Here is a 16,391-nt window from a genome sequence, read left to right on the forward strand (position 1 = left end):
CATACAATTAGAGAAAAAGCTGCTAAGTTTTAATATAATTACAATACTGATAGTTATTATGCAAATGTAACAGTTATTGGTGCTAAAACGTGCATGGTTGCCCTTCAACCGGTTTTAATTTCTTGAACCATTTCTTTGCTTTTAACAGCGCACCAATTTTACCTACAAAGCATACCAGTCACTGCATTTTACAGTAAATTCTGTGAAGCACTTGGATACGTTCTCGTGACATGGAAGGAGCGATACTAAATATAAGGATTATTGTAGGAATTATATACACGGTGACAAACCTGAAAAATCATCCCTCCCTTTAAGGTATTATAATTATGTACATAAATTTGAACTTAATAATATCAAAAAATAAAATATTAGCTATTTTAGCAGCCACTATAAACATAAGTTTGAAATTAATGCATCAATGATGTAGCTCTACTGGATTCCGGAGTTTTCATTTTATATTTTTATACCATCCCCACAGATATCTTAATAAGAGAAATCTGAAAATTAAAGAGCGTTACTGAAGTATCTATGATGCCAACACCTCTTTGGAAAATCATTGTTAACTGTATTTACAGTCACTTTAATCTACAGTGGAAAAATGAGCAGATTTCCGTGGAAAAATGAGCAGGTCTACTTTACAGAACTACTGTTCATTTCTCACTCTTTCCATCCACCATTGGTTGCTGAGTCTTCAGCCATTATAGCTCCCTTTCTGGAACTCTCTCTCTCTCTCTCAAAATCCATATGCCTTATGCCTTCCCATCCTGTCTTCAAACTCTCTTTAAAAATAAATGTCTTTTTGACCCTTTTTTTGGTTTAGCCGGGTTCCTGATACATGCGGAAACGCAGCACCAGGGTTGAGAGTATCCAAACCAAACTGAGAATTGCATGTATCTCACCTCCACATGGATCGTTGCAATGGAAGACGCACTCTCTTCCTGGAGGGGCTCATCCTTTGACCCAACCTTCAAGTTCATCCTCCTCCTTGCTCAGTTTATATAAGTGCACATTGTTGTTGTTTCTGGCACAAACCTAAAGTTAGTTTAAAACAAGTTGCACTCCTGACAGCAAAAGCTGAACTATTTTTCTATCTCCATTGCATGTTTATTCTTTTTTTTTAAAAAAAGCGATGGTGCCTTCATATTTGGAATATTCAGGTGGATTATGTACCTGGAACAGTCAGGTACATACCTGATCAGCAATTCACAAAAACAATAGAAAAGGTAAAGCAATTTTGCAGGTAGATGTTTAGACTGAGTGGAGAATAATGCCTGAGCATAAAGCCTCATAACAAAGTAGGAGAAACATCATACTAGTTCTATGCAGATTCAATTTCTCCATGGTATTTTCTAGTACAGTATATTAATCTTCTAGACTTGTTCTATATATGAATAATTGCTGATCAAAAATGTCACTGTGGAGTATTTGATTAAATATTAGTTCAAAATTTGCCATAAATCCACCCAAACCCCCCACAAGCTTTAGCTTTGACCTGGTTCTTATTAATATTTATTGCAATCATTCAATTTAAAATAAATACTCCAAAGTCATTATAGAGTAACATCTACCTGCTTGTAGCCATATATGATGCATATCAGCGCAGAAATGATGACCTTTTATTTGCTAACTCATATTAATTTTCCCCTGCAGTCTGGATAAGGGAAAAACATAATTTAGATGACTTATTCTTTCTTCTGGAGTATCTATTTCACTAAATAATCATCTTTCACCTCAGCACGGTCAGCTGGTGCTGTAGTGTCACGTAAATCTCCATGTTTATTCAGCCATCATTTTAATTAAATGTAAAAAGCATCAAATCTTTTCCATATGCACAATTCTAAAAGTAAATGTAAGCCAGGCTTTCAGAAAGCAGTAACATTACTACAATTTGCATCAATCAACAAGATGTGAAATGCCAGCAAGCTGGATGCTAAATGAAATCATCTCTTCTATTGGTTATTTCTGTTCTGGTGACCTCTGGTAATGTATTAACTCTTTAATAAACATTACATTCACCATCTGTTGTTGGTGAAATGTTCAACACTTCACTCTGTAAATGCATACTCATTGGTTACTCAAGTAACAGGATCCACATTGTATGCACATACTAAGGATTACCTCAGGGACAGAAATCTAACCATTAATTTCTTTTAAACAGGAACAAATAAGATGACAGGTACCACTGCTGTTTAAATTAAAATGGCCAAAGGAAATTGAAGCTATAATATTTCTTATTAACAGGCATGAAGAGAGACTTATTAAAGCCTGGTACAACAAATCAGTCCTCTTTAATGTATTTGCAAAACAGAGGAAAACGTTGAAGCAAAAGTTAATCAGAATATAATTATCAAACGGCATACACAATGTACATACGAATGTAGAAAAATAATTTGAAAGTGAGGAATTTCAATTAAAGGACCGAATAATGGTGAATTACAAATATACTGATTTTCACCAAGAAATTAATTAATAATATTTTTAGTTGGAATCTCAAATGTTTCCATGAATTTTCAAAATAACCTTTATGTTATTTATCAGAAGCCTGAAATGCTAATAGAGATTGTATTCTGTCCACACAAGTTCAGCAACCATCACTAATTTAAGGTCACTGTGATGTCCCTCCACAATACCGTCAGAACTCTTACCATCAGAAATAATGAGCTTTGAGGAAACACAAGCAGGAATTCATGTCAAAAGGAATATTTTTCCAGTAACAGATAGAGTGCTGTCATATCTGCTAATAGCATTAACCCACCATTTGCGGAATTGCTGGAGATTTTCAACTGATTTAAATGCTGGAAACAGGGTCTGAAGCACAGTTTATCTCGGGCTCAGTATATTGTAGCTTGCTTGAATGTTGGCTCACTGGTTGCACACCATTTCAAAGTCCAACTGATGAGAATTACCCAGTTCATCAACTGGTGGGAGAGCAATATATAGTAGAGTTACAATAACTTAATATACTGTAAAGTGAACTGATTGAATTTTTGGTGGACAAAACGCAACAGCCAATTGCGCACAGAATAATATAACGATAATATAAGATGATAATGGGAACAATAGGGAATATCCTAATAAATCTACAATGGCTGAGCCATGCTGATGCATTTGTGGGTAATTGCACATGTGGTTTGACACTCACAGCCTTATAGACAAGAAAAATGTTCGGTTCAGTCCCCAGTCTACACTAAGTGTGGCAATCTGAGAAGAAGTGGGGGACTCTATTAGTGGACTCAACGGGGTTTATGTGACAATTTCTGACAAGATTCCTTAAAGTAATTGAGTGAGAACTCCTTATTTTGAGCAATTTCATGCCACAAATTAGACCACAATGTCTCTGGGCTAGGGAGAGAAATACTTCGCCAGCATTCCTGTTCCTGATCATTATCCATTGACTTCCAGATGTGATTTCCTTATCAGAACTCATTCTCATGTCTGGTTCCATATTGTCCTTCCCTCTTTCTGATATGGACCCTATCACTCCAGTCCATAGACAAAAGGTTGATTGTTGAGCATCCAAAATATCTATGGGCACAAATGATTAAGACCAACGAGAAAAAGATCAACAAACTATTCCACACAGTTGATCTCATCATTGGAGACTCAACCCCAAATTCTAACCTATTTCCAGAGTATGCTTAATTTATAAATGTTTGTGCCAAGTTCCACTTATCATTCCCTCAGCAATTAAATTGAAATTATAAGAGTAAATCATGTTTATAGAATGCAGCATATTTCACACACAAGCATGGCTCTTCAAATGTGTTACTGTTTCCATGACAAGCTCTGGTAGCTGGCAGCCACAACGGTTTTGGCAGAAAGATAGAGCCATTCTTCAATATTGCCTTAAGCTTCTGCCTCAGGCTGTTTTTGAATTCCATTTGGTACAGAAGATTACCATCCATTCTTTCTTTTATGTCTCACATAAATCAGAAATAAAACACATGTTCCATTGCATTGATGTGAGCATTATGCTTCCATAAGAATAGGATGTAGAGCATCAAAACACCCAGACAGCTGGCTCCTTTGGTAAAAAAAATCTTGAACTAATCTATATCAAACAGAAATTGGCAAATTGGTTACTGGAAAATATTCAATGTCTCTACCAATTGGCGGTGAACATCCCTATCAGATTAAAAAGCACTCAACAAGAGTAGTACCCACAATATGGGATAATTTTAAACATGTTCCATTTCAGGACATCTGTAAGAGAACCATGTGCAGTAATCCGCATGAGATCAAAAATGCTGCCTGTAGCTAACAACAAACAAGTAAACAAGTTTGCCAAGGACATTTTGGCCACTGTATTATTCCCCGTTAAACAAGTCCTTGTGTGTTCCAGTATGCGATTGGTGGCCTTGATACACGAACGAAAATTAATGAAAAGTAACCCTAGGATTTCAGTGAAATGCTATATAAAAGGAATCTGCATAAATCCCATTCCTTCATCTATTAATCTCACGTGCATAAAAACAGTAAAAACACAAAAAACTTTTTTTTAAACAGAATGCAAATTACTTTTCAGATGTGCTATTGTCTCCGGGTGATGCTCGTCAGTGAATTAACATTATTTTTGACTTACGAATCCCATACAATAGGAGTCAATAAGTAGTGGTTTGGCACTTTGAATTCCAGGTATGAGTTTATTTGTTATTAAATGCAACACCAAGGCCAACCTCCTCTGCTCAGCTCCTTTGTGTATTAAGGACTTTTAAAGGGGCATTATTCTGTAAATTAGTTTCTACCAAGATACAAAGATTGAATAGCCTGATTCTGAACCACTGAACTACTTTTAAAGGGGCAGGTAGTACACAAAATCTTCATGGGAGATGTTCCAGAATAAATCTTTTTTTCCCTTATTCCTTACGTACTACTCTATCTAGCAAAAATAGGTATCCAGAAATTATTTTTAACGTCAAGTTACATGGAATCACTATAAATCTCAGAAATTCTAATGACTGTGAAGGTATTTGATAAAGTGCTATTTGGTTGACTACAAGGGGCCCAGAGGAGTGGTGCAAGCTGAATTTTCAAAGATGCTGGTCTCCATTGCTATTTAGGTCAGCAAAAAGGCCAATTCTAATGAACTTTCTGCAACAATGTTTTTTGTGCAAATGTTCTGTTGCATTAATGTGGGACCTGCAGTGCAATTGACGGGAGGCCACAAATCTGAATGCAATTTGAATTTTGGCAAGCAGTGTGAGACTACTTTGAGGTGATAGTCCTATAATGCTTAAGATTTGGCCTCGTAGTTCAAAAGTATTCAACATGGTCCTCTAAGCCACTTTTTTCTGATATAAAAGAACAAACATTAACATTAAAAATGCCACCTAGATGCAGAGAAACAGCAAGTTCAGCTCTGCCCAGGATTTTAAGTATACAGCACAAGCTCTCTGTTCTGCACAAAAAACAGAGCATGCAGGGCACTATAACTGATACCTGCAGTATAATTAGGCAAAGCACCTTCACACCTAACTGTCTTAGTGGGTGAAAAAATATTCTAAAGGTTATTAGCACCGTCAAGTAACTGAAAACTGCAGTGCTCTAATTTTGTAACAGAATCTCAGATAACATCAGAGTTCAGGTGAAATTGAACATAGTTTATTGGACATCTGCAAATTATCATTAAAAGAATCCTATTGTGGGACAAGAATAAAAACTGATAAAACTGATACTTGAAGTAACAGGATGGTCAGGAGGTCTCTGGTCATGTCTGGTTTGGCAGGAAGTCCTTGACAAACTGGATTCATCTTCTCACATGACAAGGTCTGGTTCCTGCAGTCCTGGATGGGTTTCACTGTTGAGGTTTCTACATCTACACACTAAGTCTCTGAACTTTGACATGAAGTTGTCCAAGTTCAAGATGAATTAATCAGGCTCTGCCAAATACCACCAGCACAGGAGAAGGTTGTCAATTAATTTGCTCTGTCATTTTAGGTTGATCATATTTTTCACAACTGCAATGTGTACCAGCATGTTTATAAAGAGAATAACACACCTAACTTTTTTGTGTGTACTTTATTTTATACCCTTATAGGGGTTCACATCTTCTGATGCAATACCAAAATTTTATATGGGAAACTCAGGACAATCCTAAAAATAATATTAGGACAAACAAAAAGCTTCCAGCAGGATATATTGGCAATCATTTCCAAAGTAATGTTATTGGCAGCAAATCATAGTCAAAGAGATTGTTGATTATTTTTTCTCAGCTAGAAGCTAAATTGAATATTGAGCCATGATTAATGTACTTGCATATTATGTGTATGGTACTTTGTCTGCAAATATTTTCAAAACAATTTTGAACAATGAACCCTTTGGGATCTGCCTTTCTTTTTTGGGTTAACATTTAAGTACCGATAATCAGTTAAGTGCTGGTGTTGACCATGAACTTATGCGCAGAACAATATCCAGTGATATGAAATAATACATGACCTCGAACAAACACTGTTACAAATGGAAGGTTTTGTGCAACAGAGAAGATAATGATATTTAAAAGGATAGAGCCTGATTTTGTTATTCCTGTTAGCATCATCGCCCATTGCTAACATTATAAATAATCTTGCACACCATTAATGCCATATGAATTTATATTGATGAATATGTGAGCTATAATCCTTTTGGCATGTTTTCAAGCTACTGAAGGCATTTTGGCACCAGAGTGCAGAGCAGTGGGAAGGGAATAGTAATAGAACCTGATGATAGTTAGATAGGACCACTTGAAAATAAATAAGTAGTTAAAAACCCCTAAACAAAGCGTACATTTTCTTCACAATCCATGCCATGTGTGGGGCGCAGGCAAAGTAGTTTGGTTTGATTTTTGCGGGCTACAAAGGGACATGGCACAACAGCTCCCTGGCTATGTCTCCTCGATGGTGATCTAGTGCATACCACCAAGTGTTACTAAAGAAACACTGAAATAATACTGCAGTGGTGGAGATATTTTAGACCTATTCTCTCCCAGGCACACTGATATCCTGCAGAAGCAATTATGAATAACTATTTATTTCAATTAATCCCCGCATCATGTGACTGAATGAATTTAACTCACCGCAACATTTATTCCAAACATATATTGAAGGTGCAATAACAAACAGTTCTATTAAAACCTCTCCATGAAATGTCCACTGTTCACATTCAATGAACATTCTTGAAACCTAAAATCAGTTTTCCGTAAAGTCTAAACATACTATCTAAAAATACTATCAAACATACTTGTGCTATTAGACACAAGTTTAGATTATTACATTGCACCAATTACCATTTTAAAACATATTACTTTCCAGAGCGCTGAACCTTTACCACACTATAAATTAACAAGTATATCACTTGAAGGCACTCATTCCTGCTATTGGATTGTAATACACTGTATGCAAATGAACATATTTCAAATAAATATAATCTAATATATTCATATAAATATCTATTCCAAATTATATATGTGCATTTTTATGATCATTTTCTATATGTCTGGTCTTGAAAATCTACTTTTATACAAGTAATATTAAATTCACAGGTATATAATCAACAACTTGCATTTATATAGTAATTCAAATTAAGCATGAATGTACAAAAATAATTTACGTGGAAGCATTTCAAACTTTCCAACTCCTTATATATTCCTGGACACCCAACTCCTCTGTGTGATTCCAGTTCAGCTTCATACCAATTTATTTAAACTAATGAAAAACAGTGCTGGAATAAATCTCTCACTTGTTAGCTTTTTCCTTAACAACCTTCAACGAGGCCTCAGCAACAAACTCAATTACTTGTTTATACAAATAATTGCTTGCTACTCTTGTCACAAACTTGAGGGAACTAGGCAGAATAATCTCTAATGCTCTTAAAGCATTTTAACCATAGAACTATACCTAGAAATTTGCAGCACACAAAGCTTTTTGTCCTATACTCCCAAAGCTGCTACAAATGTTCTCAGTCAGGATTTCCCAATTTCTCTAATTGATGTGAACAAACTCATCAACTGATTCACTAGAAAGGCAAGAGTGGGGATCAAAACATTTCAGCAGCCCAAACACAGAGGAAGGTTTCCTCTCCTGGACTAACACAACTATTGCTGGCAGCTCAAGTTCTGGTAATAATGGTATCATCTTTCAACGCCTGTCTGATCAAACGATGGTAGGGGTGGAAGAAGGCTCCTGTCAGCCTCTCCCATTCTCCACCTTTTCTATGTATCTATGCTCAAAGAATACCCAGGCCTTCAGCCACACCCACCAGTCTGAGCCAAGGTACGAGTCTGAAGAGATGAAAGCCAACACTTACATACTGTATTTCAAGCAATCATCACCAGTTTCATCCATTTGTCACATCCATGACATCCCACCTGCTGCGGTAGGAGGGGACTTCAAGTTCTTGTGCTATAAAGGCATGCTTCTGCAGTTCCCCAATGATGGAGTCATTAAATCTTTCTGTGCCTTTCCAAGCAATTATAGCTCCTTAACAGCACCTTCCAGTACCTGCACGTAAAGCATTCATTATCTGACCAGACTATCTGAGCCAGAGTGGCTGATCCACAACCCCAGAAATCTGCTTCCTATTTTACAAAAATACCACCAAATTAGTTTCACCTGGTAATGCAGTCTTTGTTCCGAATGTTCAGAAAGTACAAACACAGCAAAAGCAGAGAGAGATCTAGTGCCTGCCCTTTCTGATGATGAATGTGTAATCATTTGTGAAGCAACAAGCAAGGTGCCACATTGCTCAACCTGCACTAAATTGAAGAAGGGCATATCAAGCATAGCCTATGCTTTCCATACCCTGGTGCATCTGCACACGAGGGACCTGAGGTGGATGATGTAGTGGAGACTGAAGGATACATTCCTACACATCTGAGCAACTCCCAAGAACCAACCTGACCAACAAAAGGTATTGTTTAACATCGAAACAATCCCCTAAGTACTCAATTGAAGCAGCCCAGTGCACTGCTCCTGAAGTTCTACCTAGTGTCTAGAGTACCTGGAGTCCTGTAACTCAGTGGTTAGAGCACTCGCTTTGCAAGCGAGAGACCTGAGTTCAATTCAGGCAGGGCCAAACCTTGGGCAAGTTTCCTTACTCCACACGCCTAATAATAATCCCTCCAAAACCAAAAACAATAATAAATTGGTCATTTTCAACCTACGACTGTTTGTGGGACATTGCTGTGCGCAATTCGCTGCCGCGTTCACCCACAAGTATACAGTCAATTCACTTTACAGTGTGTTCTGTGAAGCGCTTTGGGACGTCCTCCTGACGTGAAAAGCGCTATATCAAATGCAAGGATTATTATTATTACTGACACTCCAATACAGTGCTAGGGAACGTTGGAGCACTGTTGGAAATGTCGTCCTTCTTGAGAAGTTAAACTGTTGTCCCGTCTATCTGTTCAAGGTGGATGTTAAAGATCCCATGGCACCATTGAAAAAAGAAGGGAATTTCTCCTTATGATCTGATTCAGACAAATTTGGGCATTCACTTCATGGATATTTGTAGTATACTGATGTGTGAAATTGGCTAAATTGCCTAAAAACACACAGTCATTACAACACCACCAACAACAAAACTGAATTTGTATAGAGCCTTTCACATGGGAAGGACATCCCAAGGCGCTGGACAGTCAAAGTTTCGGACCCGAGCTGGGGGTCAAGGTCGGGGATGGGGGATGGTGAAGTGTAGGGGGGGAAGCAGGGTGATCAAAAGCGCGGTTGAAGAGGAAGGTCTTGAAATGGGTTTGAAGCAGGCAAGGGAGGGGGTGAAGCGGAGGGACTGGAGGATGGAGTTCCAGAGGGTGGGGGCAGAGTGGGAGAAGGCCCACCCGCCAATAGTGGGCAGGCCTTCTGCCACTTTACATTTGAATCATGCAAAGTCTATGAGATGTTTCAACGATGTGATAAGGTTTTCTATTAAATGGAGGAGATACTCCAGAAATATTTTCCAGGAAAACCATGTACTCACTGAGGATAACTCAACGAAAAATATTGACGTCAATTGCCCATTACCAGAATTATCCATTTGCATATCCCCACATGTAACCTGCTCCCAAGTGTTGCCTGATATGACAAGGACACTTAAACATCATAAGAGACACAAACCTCATCAAAATCAGTAAATTATGGGATTGCTATCACTCTTCAGAATCCCAAAGCTGTCCACAAGACACTTTGTATGGTCCAATCATTATCAGTCTCTATGAAGTGTGCACCTTGTATTCTATACACCATAAATGTAATGTTCGACAATGTGTTGAAAGCAAAGAATAATTGCAATTTAAGAAAGGAAACCTGTTTTAAAGCAATTGTGTGTATAGAGGATTCATAATGCCAATTGCCATGCCTATTGCGTGTGAAAGACAAAATAACTCATAAATAGATAAATAGGAACTGGGGTTGGCATTACAGTTGCATCCCCAGTTCCTTAATGCAACTGTAATGCCACCTACAACAGTTCCAGTTTTGTTGTTTCTAGTGTTACGGATGAACACTGTACACTGTTTGCTGTAAGTTATGTTTAAGATAATTAATGCTTGTGAAAGAAATTAACATACAGTTTAGCTTTTTAAGAATGTGAACTTTTATAAACGATTTTCTCTTTGCCACAAATCTCATTGTCTCAATTAAATGCATTCTTATGTGGGAATAGATGGCGCTGTGATTTGAGACACTGTCCATTCAGTTCTCAGACCAGTATTTAAATCCAACCCAGATGGCTCGGATGACGTATCCTCTTTCAATTCCAATGGGCATTAAGGACTCTAAACAGGAGAAGTCTGGGAAGTATCCACCTTATTCCCAATGGATTTCAATTCACTGGGCAAAACTGACAACTCTCCACTATTAGGCCATTATATAACTGAATCAGATTGACCAGGCATTTTGAACTTGTCCAGCAAGAGCACAAAGTTTAGAAATATTGAACAGATTGCATACATTGACCTCAATCAGACGTTTTTTTGTCAAGACAGTCTTTTTGTTTCAACAATGCTACAGACTGTCAATTCTTAGATGGAGGAGTTTCAGGACTACAACACACTGTAGGTAATTATTTCTGCAATACAGCAATTGTTTCAAGAGTAATCACATGGAAGGCAGAGAGACAATGACAGAGAGACAGCTGGAGAAGACAAAGAGAAACCAGAGTGAGAGAAATATGTAAGAGTTACGAATTGGAAGAGAGTAGTGGAAATCTGTAGAGAAACGTGATGTTAACCTGGAATGTGACCCAGTCGACACAGGACCATTTTACCGGTGGGTGTTGTTCTATTCACCTTCCTCGTGTGCTTCCAAGGGGGAGCAGGGCAGGTGCATGTGTGTATAAATACTGTGCTGTTTTAGGAACCAGTAAAACAGGAGCTCTGATGACTAAGGAATTCTTTCACGTAAGGGACTTTAGGAGGCCATTGTTGTTATAAGATTACACCCATGAAACAATATTTTCAGAAAGTCATGGCAGAGGTATAGAACAGAAAGTGAAGTTCTCCATTATGGCTCAATTGACATTTCTGTAATGTGCTGTAATGTGGAGCAATGGAAGCCAGAGGAATACAACAACACAAATAAGTATCCATGTGTGGCAAAGAGGTGGCCTCCCAGGTGATTTCTGCTTCGGAGATCTTGGCAGTTGGAAAGAAACTCAACGACCGAGTAGCAGTGCTAAAGTCAACCTGATATATCTGTTTACCACCTCACAGCGGCAAATTATTAATGATGAAGAGCATCCACAAGACAATGTGTGCATTGCTGTTGTAACAATATTTACTTCAGTATTTTCAGTATTTTACTCATGTAAATATTGCCTCCTATAAGTTTTTTTTGCAACATAATAACACTTGATATATTGCCAATCCTTTTAATGACTGAAAAAGGTTTCTCCTTTTCTCTTCTGCACACAAAACGTATTAACAATAAGAGGCCCAGACTTGAAATTGGTGATCGTCCCCAGACACAGAGAGCTTATCCATCTCCTTAGGAGTGTATCATGCATTTATTGTAACTAAGTTGCCGGTAGATTTCTGCTAGCCTATCTAGTCTGTGTTTTAGCTTGTTGTTCATTGGAAATGCACGTAACTTTGTTCAAATATTGTACATTTTAAGACACAGTAACTGTTTTCACTATTGCAATGTGTATGAAGCTTGCCGGATTTGAAAATTGTGCGCCAAAATAAAGTATCTTCTGAACAGAGTCTACGTTTCTATGCTAGTCCATAAAATAAAATGTGTGTGAAAAATAAAGCATTTATTTAACGTAAGAATTGAAAATAAAATCAGCACTAGGCTTGTATTAATGAAATGCTATAAATTCTCACTATGTGACTACTTTGCTGACCCATTTCCCATGTTTATAATTCAAAGAACAATACTTATAACTTAACAATATATACCTTGTATAGGTCTGTTATAGAAATACATGCATCATCTATACAGATATCAGAAACACAGAATTCTCTATTTAAACATCTTAATTTCTCATTCCAGACTTTTCTTCTTTCGTGTAGTGGGTAGGGAAAACCCGTTGTGTAGCAATAGGTCCTGCAGACTGCAAGATTACAAGCTTGAATAAGGTCTGTTCTGAATTAACTGATCTAAAGCGGGGCAGCAGTTGAGATTCTAAATTGTATCTCTGGTTGAGAGAATGAAAATGTCAGCCAGGGTTCTTATCCAGAGATCCCTGCTGGAAAGTGAGAGTGTGTGGATGTTGGGTGAAGACATGAAGATGACACGCAAATGAAATCTATTTAAGGCAATGTATCATAGGGTGATTAGTGCTCGTGAAACCCAAGTGGGAATAAAACAGAGTGAAATCTCTTTAAGGGGAGGAAGAATGAAGGCGAGAACATTGGATACAAATTTGTGCAGTAAAATTAACAATCTGATGCTGTATATATTTTTGCTTGAGTTTGAATAACATCAGATGACATGAGAAATAGAGCAGATAAAACCCACACACTAATGTATATTCTGTGCATTATGTGTTTTTCTGCCAACAGAATGTTAACAATAGGGTGAATAAAATGCTGTGTAAATGGGTCACATATAGTTGACAAAATTGCCCAAACTATCAACTATCTGACTACTGCATTACTATCTCTGACCTGAAAAGAAAAGAACCCTACCTCCCTCTACAGGCAGATATAGCAGTATCTTTAAATGGATAATCTCAATACCAAACAGTAAATGAAATCCATCATTCTGCTGTAATGTACCTTAATTTAATTCTTCTTCTGCATTTTAGCATTAAGACCTCACAATGAAATTCATGCACAATATTCTTGCCAATTGCCTGTTGCAGGGTTCCTACTGTTTTTCTCACATACTCAAGACTTTGATGTTGTCCCTTCACTGTTTGTATTGTCTAAAGTGATTCCTTTCAATCTAATAAAATGGTTAGCTTGGGAGTTGTTAAAAATTCATGAACAAAAAAATATGTTTGGTAGTCTAAACACCGTATGTTGATATTTTTCTACCAGTCATCTTGCTGTTTAATTTGCATTTCCTTTTCATTTGTAATTCTTGCCCTATCTGTTGAAATCAAGAATGCATCTTTCGCTCAGGTCAGCCTAGCAATCAATAAGGATTTTTCTTCTCCTTTCAGTGTCAAATACCCACTATCATGAATTAGCAATGACAAAACAAGAGTCTCCTTACTGCTATTCATAGTGAACTTTTATTGTTTTTCCAATGCATTTAACCATGGTGGTAGCTTTATCATAGACCTTACATTTTCACCAGGTTTCTCATTAAAAAAACCGAATGATGCACCTTCTGTGCCAGATACTCTCAGCTCCATAATCTGCTGGCTTGGAACTGTGGACAGGACAGGTAAGGCCTGTCAAACATTTAGGGCTTTTGCTTAATGAGTTAAGGTCCAGTCACAAGATTGTTTTGGATGAAGAAGGTCCATCCGATCTCATCATTGCAGACCACCCCACCCATCTCTACCACTACCCCCATTATAGCATCAAGCTGCTTTATAAATGAATCCAGTGTCCTGGCTTCAACCACCCTTCAACCAGGCAGTTACAGTCGTTAATTACCCTCTGAGTAAAGAAAAACTTCCTAGCATCTGTCCTGAAATTGCCCGTTACAACTCTAAACCTGTGTGCTCTTGTTTTAAAATATGCTAAAGTATTGATCTGGGTTTACTTTTCAATCCCATTTTAACATTCTCAAGACTGAACAACAACAAGATTCCATTTATAGAGCGCCTTTCACGTCGGGAGGACGTCCCAAGGCGCTGGACAGTTGGGTCAGGACCCGAGCAGGGGGGAAATGGTCAGGGTGAGGGGAGGGAAGGGAGGGACCGAGGAGGGGGTAGAGAGTCGAGAGGGGAGCTGAAGGCACGGTCAAAGAGAAAGGTCTTGAGACCGGCCTTGAAGGAGGAAAGGGAGGAAGCGGCGAAGGCACTGGGGGTTGGAGTTCCAGAGCCTCGGGGCTGAGAGGTTGAAGGCCCGGCCACCGATGGTAGGGCATTTGGGGCGGGGGATGTGGAGCAGACCGGAGCCAGAGGAACGGAGGGTACGGGCAGGTAAGTAGGGGGATAGTAGTCCTAGCTTGTCTAATCATTGCTCATACATACCTCATTCCTCTAACACTGGGGATCATCCTCATTGCTCCTTTTCTAGGGCCTTATGTCTGGGTCTACAACTCCAAGTCATTCACAAGCTATGCATGGTGGTCAACCTTCAATAATGTCTTACACGGATCTGCTTACCTTTCCCCGCCCCCAAAGTGTTACTTAGAGATCTTACTGAAAAGAGTAAAGTGCTGAGTGGATCCACCAGAATTCAAACCTAGAACCGTCTGGTCCCAAATCCAATGCTGAATTAATGTTACTGCAAAATCCCTTTGTCCAAAAAATGTCAAATCTTAATTGTGGGTCTCAAAAGCCATATAAATAATTAATTTTCACAGTTCTGTTGTTTACGGATGGTTAAGTGGTTTGTATAACTAAACTTGTTGACGAATCAGATTGTCTTTGGATATATTGTATCCAAAAATAGATGATACTGCATCCTTACCATTTATTATGATTGATTTTTCCCAGTTTTTGTTATGCAAATACAAGTCTCGTTCAGTGGCGTGAATAACAAAAATTGCCAGCTTGAACCACATACTGAATTTTTTCTCCCATTGCGTTCCCTCCCCTCTCTGTTTTAGGAAGGGTCGTTTGCTGAATTATTACCAGTCCGATTTTGTAACGACCCATTTGGAGGTGCACAACATTAACCTAAGGTGACTTGCCTACTAACTGCATCTTCTTCACTAAAGTATCTACACTACTACTTTGTAATGCTGCACTATAGTACAGCAATTACCTGCACCACTGGGCCAACAAGTCAGATTCTGAAAGTTAATGTAGAGCTCAAAATAACCTTTTTCTTCCTATAATAACTAGGAACTTTAATTCAGATCAATCAGGTTTGTGCAAACCACACGCCATTCATTTAAACTGAATGCAGAGTGATCTTAAATGTATTGTGCTTCGGTGTATAGTTTGAAGCTCAACTTGAATCATATCATTCATCAAAACATACATCAAGATTTGATTTTTTATTGACAGCAAATCAAATACAAATTAAAAGCTTGGATGTATTTCAGAAAAAGTGTTTAATCTAGTTATGTTCTGCATTTTGGTGAGAGATTGACGTCATTTTGTTATTTATATTTTCAAGCACTCATTCCCCTTCTTCAGCACAATCCTAATGATTTGTGCTATCTTCCAAAGCTGAAATAGCCTTGACCTGATGCAGACTCACAACAATTTACTGTAAGGTTACTATGGTAGCAAACAAAGTCTCCTGATGTGAAAGACAATGCAAATTCAATACTTAATTAATACAGAATATTGAACATTACTCATATATATTGCCTTTTTTAAAAATTTTAACCAGTGCTGGTCAGCATTCAAATTGAATCTTTTTCGAAGTATATTTTAATGGAAGATATCAAATGAAATTTATTTTAAAGTATTGTAAATATACTGTAATATTATAAATCCAACAGTGAATGTGCACACAACAATGGACCACAAACAGCCAGGAAGTGAATGACCAATTTAATCTTGTTACATCTTACAAAGATTGATGATGGATATGGGTTTTGGTTATTAATATAACTTTATTTCTAGTCATATTTTCTATTGTTTCTTCTTTCATGAAGAACACATCCTTGTGTATTTTATATTGCATAGAATTGGCTGCCACGTTTTGCCCAATATAACGCCCTTTCACCTCGCCCCCTTCAAGGTCTGTCACGGACCTTTCTCTTTGCACCCTCAGTGATCTTCCAGCTCACGTGCAAACCCTCAACTGTCCAGAACTTTGGGATGTCCTCCCAACGGGAAAAGGTGACACATAAATGCAATTTGTTTTTGTTGTAAATAAATAGTTTTTGACTGCACGA

This window comes from Callorhinchus milii, unplaced genomic scaffold (genome assembly GCF_018977255.1).
Source record: "Callorhinchus milii isolate IMCB2004 unplaced genomic scaffold, IMCB_Cmil_1.0 Scaffold5, whole genome shotgun sequence".
NCBI lineage: Eukaryota > Metazoa > Chordata > Chondrichthyes > Chimaeriformes > Callorhinchidae > Callorhinchus > Callorhinchus milii.